The following is a 13,900-nucleotide window of genomic DNA, read 5'->3' on the forward strand; positions in this document are numbered from 1 at the left end:
TTGAACAGATACAATCATTGATAGACTATCTATCCATACATACTTATTCATTACACCATTTCTGTTCAAAGGGCATTGCACATAAGTTTCATAACATTTAATTTTGTTTTAGGCAAACTAAAGTTAGAGAACAGAAACAAAAAATTCAGCAATTTTTCCATAAATTTGTAAAGGGACATAACTCTAAAATGGTAAAAGTGATGCTACCCAAGTTCAAACTTGATCAGTGTTTTGTGGTAATAAGCATTGTGTATAAGTTTCATAACATTTGGTTGAGACAAACTAAAGTTAGAGAACGGAAACGAAAAATTCAGAAATTTTTCCATTTGTAAAGGGGCATAACTCTAGAACGGTAAAAGTGACGCCACCAAAATTCAAACTTGATCTGTGTTTTATGGTAATAAGCATTGTGTATAAGTTTCATAAGATTTGGTTGAGGCAAACTAAAGTTAGAGAATGGAATCCAACTTTGGGACGTACGGAGGGACGGACGTAACGTACAGACGTACAGACGGACAAGGGTAAAACTTAATGCACCCTCCGCTACGGCGGGGGCATAAAAATCCAAAATGTCATTTATCATTATCACAATGTCTTTTAAAAATCTATAAAACTTATCTGTAATTATCTTCAAAATATATAATAATGAGCAGTAAATTTCTAACTATATTTATACTGTCCTAGTCTCAGGTGTGGGTAGGTAGGTAGGGAAATTTTTTTTTTTTATATTTATTAAATTATTTTACCTTGTAAACAACTTTTAAAATGAAAGACTATTATAGAGTTTTGTATAAATTGTCAGACACATATATGCCAGGATCTATATGTTCTATAAAGATCTTTTCTATTAAGGGTTTTTTTTCAGCATTCCACCTCAATGTTTACACTTTTTTCTGAATGTTTACATTGTAAATACAGACAAACATTTTAAATGAGTTTATACTCAGTACTACGAGAGAAAAATATTTCCCTGAAATAAGAAAAGAGATCACTGATAAAACCACACCAACAAAATGGAACTGCACCTTCACGAACTTAACTGCGATAGTACAATTGCTTATAGACTTTTCAAAATATAAGGAGCTGTTTGATAACTGTGAAAAATTCCAGGAAAATATTGAAAACAAAACCAGAAATATGTTATTCCAAATGCATATAGAAAGATTGAAAATTATGGACAACAAATAGCAAGACATATATTGCATATCTGTATATATATATACATATATCTCAAAATGGAGGAAATGACAAACAAATGAAAAAAGTGATTATCATAAGTGACATATATATACCGACACAGAGTCAGTATTATAACAATTGTAAGAAATGTAAAGAAGCTCTGGACAAATATTAAAAGCTATGAAAATGAAATTAAATATAAATTAATAAAAAGGTCCCTGTAAATATGCCATGCATGATACTTTTATTGTTTTATATTTATATGTGCTGTACATATGTTGGAAAAAACGTTTTTGTTTTATCTGGGAACAGTATATCTAATATATGTTCCTGGTTTTATTCTTTAAAATTTTAAAGTTTAGGAAAAACTCCATATATATTTGGAGGTTCTCCTAATTAAAGGAGGCTCATACTAAGAAGAAGAAGTTTATTTGAATACAAAATTCAAATACAAAACACTTGAACAAAACACTGTTGACAGAACTTCTGTCAGAATAATATCATTTTAATCAAATTTTAATGCCGAATCAAATTCCTGAACAATGGATTGGTTCCTCAAAATCGGGCTCAAACGAGTGTCCAGATTGGTCAAAGACATTCACACAAATTTCATCAGTTTTCCGTAGCATGAAATCGTCATCACACACTTTATCAAACACCTCTTTCCATGTTTTTGCGTTTTCAAAACGATAGAATTTGTTGGAAACTACGGGTTTTGATTTTAATCCAACCTTTATTTGTACTAGAGGCGGTACCACATGTTGTTTTTCATCCGTATCAATTGGAGGCTTTAATACATAACACAAATTGTCCTGTGACAAAGCACGGTCAGATCGGATCAGGTTATTCTATGCAACAAACTCAAGACGGATACGGATACGACAAAACTCCGCAAAAAAAAACATCACGAGTTTTGAATAAAAAAAGAAATTGACTCGGGTGCTTTTTTTATGGGTCGGTCGGGTTAGGGCAAACCAACCTATTCTTTTTTATGGCCTAACAGGTGAAAATTATTTAAAAACACTCAATTGAACAGATACAATCATTGATAGACTATCTATCCATACATACTTATTCATTACACCATTTCTGTTCAAAGGGAAATAACTCAATCATATAATAAGTATCACTTTTGGCTACTGAAAGGTCTACAACTCAACAACGAGAAAAGCTAAAATCGTGAAAATTAAACTTGACCTTCATTTAGTCACAGGAAACAACATATCTAAATTTGAAAAAATTTCGTCAAAGCGTTTTCATGTTAATGAACGGACACTGTTTGGTAGCCGCCCGCCTGCCGCCCGCCATACATCCCCAAATCAATAACCGATTTTTCCTTCGAAAATCCGGTTAATAATTGATTTCTGACAAAATTTTTAGCATTATTCCTATTGAAATTTGCATTTTTTGTTTTTGTTTAGTAATAGAATACTTTTAAAAAGGCCTTAATTTGAGCAGCATAATTTTCTAGTTTTTATTTGTCAAACACAAAAAAAAAAAAAAATTAAATAGGAACAATGTTGAAAGTTTTGTCAGAAATCAACAGAATCACTGTTTACATTCAACAGATTGAAAATATATTATTAATATTGAATAAATATGACATCACATGCAGTTTTTGAGTATAAAACATCTAATTTTGTCTGCTTATAAGTTTTTTTTTTACTCAGGTAAATTTATCAATCAGTGATAGATTTCACTTGGAAGAAATTTAAAGGTCCCAGTGAATAAACTACACAGAGAACAATAGCTATTGCATTCATTCAATGGGACAAAAGAACTTACAAAAGTTTAAATCGACAGGTAACCTTCAAGTGAATCAGTGGAAAAGTATCAATATATTTAACTGTTATTTTTTCTCCATTGTTGAAGCATATGATAATAAATTGCTTTGCCGGGTGCAGCTGGATATGACCGCAGAGGTCCAACCCTGAACAGTTGGGGCAAAAATGGACACAATATTCGCGCTTGATACAGGTCTGATTTTGGATTGTAACAAGAAATGATTGTAACTGGATGCTGTTACGAAGTCTCCCAAACGAAGCTCCAATAATTCGTAATTCCCAGGGTCACCTGACATTGGGCAAAGTCCAGTGAAAATTGGTTTGGTCCAGTGATGCCTGGGGACTAACCCTGTATATCATTCAAATCATCTTGGCATGACAAACCAGAATATATATGGTTTAGGGGTGGGGATCTCGACCATTTACAAGATACTAGAACATTGGGGGGGAACCCCTGGGGACTGACCCTATACGTCATTCAAATGTTTGAGACATGACGAACAGGAATATATATGGTTTAGGGGTGGGGATCTCGACCATTTACAAGATATTAGAACATTGGGGGTGGGGGGAACCCCTGGGGACTGACTGTATACGTCATTCAAATGTTCAAGACATGACAATAGGAATATATATGGTTTAGGGGTGGGGATCTCGACCACTTACAAGATATTAGAACTTTCTTAAATGGCAGGGGGTGGGGGTGACCCCTGGGGACTAACCCTGTATTTTATTTGATGTGCTTTATCATGACAAACCAGAATATATATGTTTTAGGGGTGGGGATCTCGACAATTTACAAGATATTTGAACTTTCTCAAATTGCAGGGGGTCTGGATGACCCCTGGGGACTAACCCTGTATATCATTCAAACCATCTTAGCATGACAAACCAGAATATACATGGTTTAGGGGTGGGGATCTCGACCATTTACAAGATATTAGAACTTTCTCAAATGGTAGGGGGTCAGGATGACCCCTGGGGACTAACCCTCTATATCATTCAAACCATCTTCGCATGACAAACCAGAATATATATGGTTTAGGGGTGGGGATCTCGACCATTTACAAGATATTAGAACTTTCTCAAATGGCAGGGGGTCGGGATGACCCCTGGGGACTAACCCTGTATATCATTCAAACCATCTTAGCATGACAAACCAGAATATATATGGTTTAGGGGTGGGGATCTCGACCATTAACAAGATATTAGAACTTTCTCAAATGGCAGGGGGTCGGGATGACCCCTGGGGACTTACCCTGTATATCATTCAAACCATCTTGGTATGACAAACCAGAATATATATGGTTTAGGGGTGGGGATCTTGACCATTTACAAGATATAAGAACTTTCTTAAATAGCAGGGGGTGGGGGTGACCCCTGGGCACTAACCCTGTATATCATTCAAACCATCTTCGCATGACAAACCAGAATATATATGGTTTAGGGGTAGGGATCTCGACCACTTACAATATATTAGAACTTTCTTAAATGGGAGGGGGTAGGGGTGACCTCTGGGGACTAACCCTGTATTACATTTGATGTGCTTTATCATGACAAACCAGAATATACATGGTTTAGGGATGGGGATCTCGACCACTTACAAAGATATTAGAACTTTCTTAAATGGGAAGGGGTGGGGGTGACCCCTGAGGACTAACCCTGTATTTTATTTGATGTGTTTTATCATGACAAACCAGAATATATATGGTTTAGGGGTAGGGATCTCGACCATTTACAAGATATTTGAACTTTCTCAAATGGCAGGGGGTCTGGATGACCCCTGGGGACTAACCCTGTATATCATTCAAACCATCTTAGCATGACAAACCAGAATATACATGGTTTAGGGGTGGGGATCTCGACCATTTACAAGATATTAGAACTTTCTCAAATGGCAGGGGGTCAGGATGACCCCTGGGGACTAACCCTCTATATCATTCAAACCATCTTAGCATGACAAACCAGAATATATATGGTTTAGGGGTGGGGATCTCGACCATTTAAAAGATATTAGAACTTTCTCAAATGGCAGGGGGTCGGGATGACCCCTGGGAACTAACCCGGTATATCATTCAAACCATCTTAGCATGACAAACCAGAATATACATGGTTTAGGGGTGGGGATCTCGACCATTTAAAAGATATTAGAACTTTCTCAAATGGCAGGGGGTTGGGGTGACCCCTGGGGACTAACCCTGTATATCATTCAAACCATCTTAGCATGACAAACCAGAATATATATGGTTTAGGGGTGGGGATCTCGACCATTTACAAGATATTAGAACTTTCTTAAATGGCAGGGGGTGGGGGTGACCCCTGGGGACTAACCCTGTATTTCATTTAATGTGCTTTATCATTTAGAACATTTTTAATTAAAAAGATTGTGTCTATCACAAACGGTTTTCAATTAATAATCATTTGAAAATTTTAAAAAATAAAATCCCATAGGGTTCTATAGTAAAACCCTCCTTTCTTTTTGCCCCTCAAAGTACCCCTTTATAAACCCCATTGCAAAAACAAAACCCTGATTGCACCACTAGACATGTTAGTCTAACATATTGTGAAACCCTAAGTTAATCTGACAAGCGGTTTTGGAGAACGGGTGCGGACAAGTTCAAATTTAAAAGCGGCAGAAGAGGAAGAACGAAGAAGAATAATAATAATAATAATAAGAACTGAGCAAAAACAATAAGTCTTCCCAAACTTCGTTTGGGAGACTTAATTAAATATTTGACACATAAAAGGTTTCTGACACAGAATAACTGTAGTCAAAGAACTTAGAATTGGTTATATGATTTGAATTGATATTCAATTTTTTGCATTTGTGCAATACACTGTGCCTGTGCGAATTGAACCCCCCCCCCCCCCCCCCCAAAAAAAAATAAATAAAAATTAACCCATTTTTTTTTCGTTTTGTGCAATACACTATGCTGTTGCATATTGAAACTCCCCCCCCCCCCGTACCTTTTTTTTGCCAAAAAAAAAATATGTGAAGAAAATTTGTTTAATTTCTGAAATCTGAAATGAGAAAAAAATGCCCCCCCCTTTTCCAAAAAAAAAAAATTCTTTCCCTCAAGATATGGTCAAAATCTCAATTCAAATTACCAATGGAGTTTGCAACCATAATTACCCATTTAAATACATCATAAAAGTCTTAAATACATAATTTAAAAGCAGTGTAAGGGAGGTAATCCAACATTGTACAATTTTGTCTTTGGATGACCTCCTTTACACTGCTTTTAAATTGTCCATTAACCAGGAAACCCTTGTTTTTCCCCCTTTTTTGCCCCTAATTCCTAAACCGTTTGAGCCATAACCACCATAAAGCCAATCCTAACCATCCCTTTGTGGTATTGAAACTTGTGGTATAATTTCAGAGAGATCCATACACTTAAACACAAGTTATTGTCTGGAAACTAGAAAAATGCCTTTTTGGGCTTCTTTTTGGTCCCTAATACTTAAACTGTTAGGACCATAACCCCCAAAATCAATCCCAACCTTCCTTATGTGGTTATAAACCTTGTGTTTAAATTTCATAGATTTCTATTTACTTATACTAAAGTTATTGTCCGGAAACCAACTGTCTTCGGACGACGAAGTGATACCAATATACGACCACAAATTTTTTTTTGCGGTCGTATAAAAAGATCATATCATGTCATTTTTCATATCAGATGTATTATCAGCCCTCAAGCCTTCGGCTCTTGGGCTGATAATACATCTGATTTGAAAAATGCCATGTAATACAGTAATCTGATATAAAATCAGTTATGTTATTTTCGTTGATCTTGTATTGCTGATCATGTTTGCAGCTCACAGTTTGTAACAATTCAGTAGAGCAGTTTTGTTTGCAGGTGTAAAATTTCACAATTTAGGGGCAACAAAGAATATGAAAATTTTTGATGGATTCTTAATTTCAAACTATCAGCAAACAAGAAGTGGCTTCACAAAAGAAGTTTGGCAGATGTAATAAATTGCTTCGCTGAGCGCAGCTGGATTCGACCGCAGATGTCCAAACCCTGAAAAGTTGGGGCCAAAAGGGACACAATATTCACGCTTGATACAGGTTTGAATTTGGATTGTAATTAAATATTTGACACATAATAGGTTTCTGCCACAGAATAACTGTAGTCAAAGAACTTAAAAATTGGTTATATGATTTGAATTTATATTCAATTTTCTGCTTTTGACCAATACACTATGCTGTTGCGAATTGACTCCCTCCCCCCTAAATAAAATTGACCCCATTTTTTTGCTTTTGTGCAATACACTATCCTGTTGAATATTAACCCCCAAAAAAAAATATTTGAAATTTTCTTTTTAATTTCTGAAATCTGAAATGAGAAAAAATAGTCCCCCCCCCCCCCATTTTTTTTCACCTCCCCCTTTCCCTTATTCCAAAAAAAAATTCGTAAGGGTTCCGCGGAACCCAGTGTCTCGCCTACTTTTTGCTGTTAATCACAGGCTCAACAAAAATGAGGAAAAAAATTAATAAAAATATTCCTCTCTATACTATCTTTTGATTGCAAGTAGCTTCTGTCCAAGTTTGGTAAAAATCCAGGATAATTTATGAATCTAATAAATGTTTTAAAAACTTAAACTGCAGAATGTATGTTATGTTGACTGGAAGAAAAACAAAGTCCATTTATAAGTAAAATACAGAAAAAATGGAACAAAATTTCCTTCTGGATACTAGCTTTTAATCATAAACAAGCTTCTTTCCCAGTTTGGTAGAAATCCAGGATAGTTTAAGAAAGTTATTAAAATTTCAAAAACTTTAACCACAGAGTGAATGTAATGTTTCCTGGCAGAAAAACTAAGTCCATTTATAAGTAAAATACAGAAAAAATGGAATTTTTTTTTAACAAAATTTACTTTTTAATATTACCTTATGATCATAAACAAGCTTCTGTCCAAGTTTGGTAGAAATCCAGGATAGTTTAAGAAAGTTATTAAAATTTCAAAAACTTTAACCACAGAGTGAATGTAATGTTTCCTGGCAGAAAAACTAAGTCTATTTATAAGTAAAATACTGAAAAAATGGATTTTTTTTTTTACAAAATTTACTTTTGAATATTATCTTATGATCATAAACAAGCTTCTGTCCAAGTTTGGTAGAAATCCAGGATAGTTTAAGAAAGTTATTAAAATTTCAAAAACTTTAACCACAGAGTGAATATTTGTGGACGCCGCCGACAACGACGACGACGCCGACGGAATGTAGGATCGCTATGTCACGCTTTTTCGACAAAAGTCGAAGGCTCGACAAAAACCATTCTCTTAAGATATAGTCATAATCTCAATTCAAATTTTAATAAAATTTGCAACCATAATTACCCTTTTAAATACATCATACAAGTCTTAAAATATAAAATGACATACATAGTCATGGCTAAAATTAATATTAATTAATAGTAACTTTTAAAAATAAATTGTCAGCTAATGACCTCAAGACAATCATCATTTCTGAATACATAATTTACAAGCAGTGTAAGGGAGGTAATCAAACATTGTTGTTTTAAATTGGGATTGGATTACCTCCCTTAGACTGCTTTTAAATTGTCCATTAACCAGGAAACCCTTGTTTTCCCCCCTTTTTTGCCTCTAATTCCTAAATGGTTTGAGCCACAACGCCCCTTAGTCAATCCTAACCATCCCTTTGTTGTATGGAACTTGTGGTATAATTTCAGAGAGATTCATACACTTTAACACAAGTTATTGTCTGGAAACTACAAAAATGCTTATTTGGGCCCCTTTTTTGGCCCCTAATTCCTAAACAGTTGGGACCATAACCCCCAAAATCAATCCCAACCTTCCTTTAGTGGTTATTAACCTTGTGTTAAAATTTTATTGATTTCTAATACTAAAGTTATTATCCGGAAACCATCTGTCTTCGGATGACACTGACGACGACGACGACAACGACAACGTGATACCAATATACGACCAAAAATTTTTTATTTTTTGCGGTCGTATAAAAATTGCTTACTTGCTACAACTCAACATTATCAAGCCGCAGAATAAATATTAAATCATTCCCATTCAGAGTAGCCCAGAAAACTTTGACTAAAATAAACTATTGGCAAACAGGAGGTGGCTTCATAGCAGATGTAACAAGAGGCTGTCAGAGTGACAGCAAACCGGATTTTTTAACATTTACTTGTGTCCTGGCATTTTTCAATATCACAAGGACCGTCACTCCTGAACGGTAAAAGTGACAATCATCATTATTGAACTTGACCTCCATTTTGTCATCAAAAACAACTTATTAAAATTTGAAAAGTTTGGGTTGAACGGTTCACGAGTTAAAGCACGGACACAACTGAAAACACCATTTTTCCAATCTTTCAAGAACCATAACTCCTGAACGGTGAAAGTGAAAATCGTCAATATTAAACTTGACCTCCATTTTGTCATCAGTAACAACATATTAAAATTTTAAAAGCTTTGGTTGAACGGTTCATGAGTAAATGCATGTACACTGTTTGGCAGCCGTCTGCTAGGATGCATGCCCGGTTGCCCGCCCGCCGTACATCCCCAAATCAATAACCGATTTTTCCTTTCAGAAAACCACTTAAAAAATTGCTTACTCCTTACAACTCAACATTATCAAAGTGCAGACCAAATATCAAATCATTCCCTTTCATAGAAGCCGAGGAAAACTTTGACAAATTCTCCTTGTACAATGAGTGTTGTAAAGTTTCAAACTTATGGTAAACAGGAAGTGGCTACTTTTAATATTATTCAGTTCCAGATCTTGACCAAATATTAAATCATTCCCTTTCACAGAAGTTGGGAAAGCTTTGAAGAATTTTTTTTCAAAAGGACGGAAGATGGATGCATTCTAGCTCCTTCAGGAGTAATTCAATTGTTATGGTTGTATTGGTGTTTTCGTAGATCTTGTATTTCTGGATATTTTTGCTGTTTGGAGTTTCTATCAATCTATTATAGATTTCGAGATAATAGGCAAAAGAAATGAAATTAGTCAAATTAATCGTCATTTACAGGTAATAACTCTTTAAGGAATCTTCAATGCTTTCCATCATATCAATATTTTTTTAGATCTTGTATATATTGCTTATTGCATGTATTGTTTTTGCCTTTTAAAGCTTCTTGCTATCTAATATGGTTTTTGAGATAACAGGAAAAGACTTGAAAATGAGCCAAAATTGTCATTTAAGGGCAATAACTCCTTAAGGAGGGGGTGGGGTTATATAATCTCCATGGAAATGAAACTTGTAAATGCCAGTTCATTTGCATACCAAATATCAATGACTTAACATTAGTGGTTCATTTTAAACTGACCTAATCACAAACTTATACATGTAAACTAAGTAAACGTTTCAAAGTCAATAGACCATGACTGAGGGGTAAGGATCAAATATTCTCCATCGAAATGAGATGTGCTAATGCTTATACAACTGCATACCAATTATAATTAACCTACCACTAACGGTTCCCCTTAAACTACCTTAATTACAAACTAATACATGTATACTAAGCAAAGTTTCAAAGTCAATAGACCATGGCTGTCAGAAGGGGCAGGGCAAAATAATCTCCATGGTATTGAGATGTGCCAATGCTAATACAACTGCATACCAAATATCATTGACCTACCACTAGTGGTTCTCCATAAACTGACCTAATCACAAACTAATACATGTAAACTAAGCAAAGTTTACAAGTCAATAGTCCATGACTGAGGGGGTGGGGCCAAAAAATCTCCATGATAATGAGATGTGCCAATGCTAATTCAACTGCATACCAAATATTATTGAACAACCACTAGTGGTTCACCATAAACAAGACCTAATCACAAACTTATACATTGTTGCCGTCGCCGCTGCCACAAACAGAATACCTATGTCTCGCTTTTTGACTCAGTCAACATGGTCAAGGCAAGACAAAAACAAACACAGATAAAAAAAAACTAAACAATGTCAAAATGTTCAGGCTTTAATTAAATCTCAATGTGGGTAAGTTGATGCAAGCATACGATCTGTATTATGTCTTATACTGTTATAAAGAAGACTTTTTTGTTGAATAAACTGAATGAGATTTTTTTTTCTTTGTAATACTGGTTATTTTAAGCATTACTGTCACGTTTTGTCATAATCAGATCAATAGTTTAAGAAAAATCTAGTATAATGTAAGACGACATCTTCAGCGATTCAAGCAACAATTCTTTGAAAAAGCCAAATCAAGCCACATCACGATAGAATAAAGTGTGGACCAATAAATGATCAAATATTTATCTCATCTGCCTACAAACAGTTGAATATGATACAAAACATAACTTCATAATTTCATCTTTACGTATAGTCATTTGATTTAATTTTAAATCATTACAATTATAAATTTAATAGATCTTAGTATTTATCATTGGTTTATTAAAGACATTTATGTATATCTATAATTGTATTTACTTGTTTCGAAAGGTTTAAAATTATTATATACCAATATGAAGAACCTTTCATAATTTTATAGATATTATTTAGCAACATATCAAGTTAATTTTTTTTCCTGACTGTGCAAGACCCTCATGGGTAGTCGAGGTTGTTAAAAAAAAACCTTGTCATCAAGTTAATTATATAGTACATTTGCTCAAACTAGTCCTGGAATTGATTACTTTTATAAAGCCATATCATCAGAGGCGGATTAAGAGGGTTTTTCAGGGGGCCTGGGCCCCCTCTTTTGTGGTAAAAATTTGGTTGATTATATAGGGAATCACTGAAGCATGACTGGAGCGGACCCCCTCTTAGGCAGTCAGTGGTCCCCCACGTATGGAAATTTCTGGATCCGCCACTGATCATGGTAATACCACGTGGGTATAATACATTTAATCAAAAGTATTCTATCTACGATTAATTTGAGGTAAATTATTCAGGTGAATAACACGTTTCATTCTCTGTCAAGAACACTGTTTTAAGTTGTAGTCCGCAACATCTAACCTTCAACAGCATTGATCCTGCTACTTGTAACAGAATTTATTGTTTTAATATGGTGTATATAATTATGTGAGAATTCAAGGAAGAAAACATATAGTCTTAATTTATCTGCATTACTTGATTCCCTAAAGACATATACATGCATGCTGTGCAACACCCCCTTCCTAACACAAACACACACAAGATACACATACGCACAAACACAAAAACTAAAACCATAACCACCACTTTATTCCAGAAAACTTATGTCAAATGCTTGATCATGTTGATAGAGAAATTATGATTGGAACCTACAGAAAGACTTTGAAAATTCCAAAGATCTTTTAGAGTACATAAAATCTAAGACTCTTTCATCTTGCAATATTATTAAAACATTTAACTTTTCTACACTTTACACAAGTATTCCCCATTCCAAACTAAAAGAAAAATTGAAAGAGTCAGTGATTTTGCTAGCGCTCGTCACTTTCGTAATTTACGAAACTGTTTTCAAAATGACGAAAGTATTTCAAATCAATTTCGTCACTTAAATTTGGAAAGTGTAAAAATATTTTCGCCTGAAAATACTTTAATTCTACCTGTCTACATGTTTCTGACAAGTTTATGACCCTCAGCTAATTAACATTTACAACAGGTGTTATAAAGTTGTGATTACAGCTAATCCGCTTATCGCCATTGGATGGGTCACTAATCCGGTAATTATTTTCCCCAGTAAAATTAGTCAGTCATTTTAATTTCAATATTTCTCAAGGCCAACGACCACAATTTGCAGTTCGCTTGTCGTAGTTTCGTCATTTGAACAAAATTGTTTTCCCCGGACAATTCGCAGTAATTTCAATATTTCTAAAACGATCATAACTTGCAGTTCGTTTGTCGTAGTTTCGTCAGATGATCATATTTCCGTCATCTTTGATATAGAACATTCAATTTCGATTAAAATGATAGAACTTTATTCAAAACGTTCAGAAATGTTTTCACATTAAAAACTTCCATCATCATCAACGAGTAAAACAGGTACTTTCTTTATGATATACTGCGCATGCGTGAAGGTATTCCTATAAATTTATAGACACTAAAACGTAAAATACGAAATAAATTTAGTGCCAAAATAAATGAGAGAGACAAATATAGTTCTTACTAAGCAAATTGAAATAAAAAAATGATAATTTCCTGCCTTTTTTTAAACACGAACCAATCCGTAGATGAATCCGGATTCATTTTGAATTTATTATCAACTTGTCACTTCCCTTTTACATTTCATTTGAAAATCGAAAGTAAACGTGATCAATTTTTGATTAATTTACAATTTACAGTTATTGGAATCGTTCCATGTGATTTTGTACAAATCCTTGGTTCCAACTTCATAGAAATTAATTCAAAATATCGATTTAAACGTCTTATAAGGATAATGATTATGCAGTGTAATAGTCTTACAAAGTTCAACAAGTTCATTCATACTGTTATTCCTGGTTTTTATAAAAAAAAGGAACCCAACTTTTGCTGATCAGGAATGTCCCCTGAAACTAATTGAAGTAAAATTTTGAACTAGATTTTCAGATCCTATATCCTAATCTTCATATTTAAGTGACACATCAGTCAAATCCTGCAATTAGTCCTTCAAAGTCTGACAAAGATGTATAGTTAGTAATATACATACATCCTTGGTCCCTTGCTGTTACCCAAAATAATGTTGATTTTCATCTCGTGCAAAAGTGACTAAAGCCCTCAAAATCCTAGCTTCAACCCTGAAGAGTTGGTACTTCTTCTTTGATATAGTAGTTAAACTCAATAATGAGTACTTAATACTTCTGCGTTACGTCGGTGCTGTTAATGTCTATTTACAATAAAAGATCAAAGATCAAAAAAAAAGAAAAATATGGTGCATTCTGTACCGTTGGTGCAGGATAAAAACATTCCGTCATCTAAGTAACGAGTGTCTTGAAAGCTTCCACAGTGGGAGCTTTCACTGTTGATTCCGGTAATTTATTC

Source organism: Mytilus californianus, unplaced genomic scaffold (genome assembly GCF_021869535.1).
Source record: "Mytilus californianus isolate M0D057914Y unplaced genomic scaffold, xbMytCali1.0.p SCAF_5, whole genome shotgun sequence".
Taxonomy (NCBI): Eukaryota; Metazoa; Mollusca; class Bivalvia; order Mytilida; family Mytilidae; genus Mytilus; species Mytilus californianus.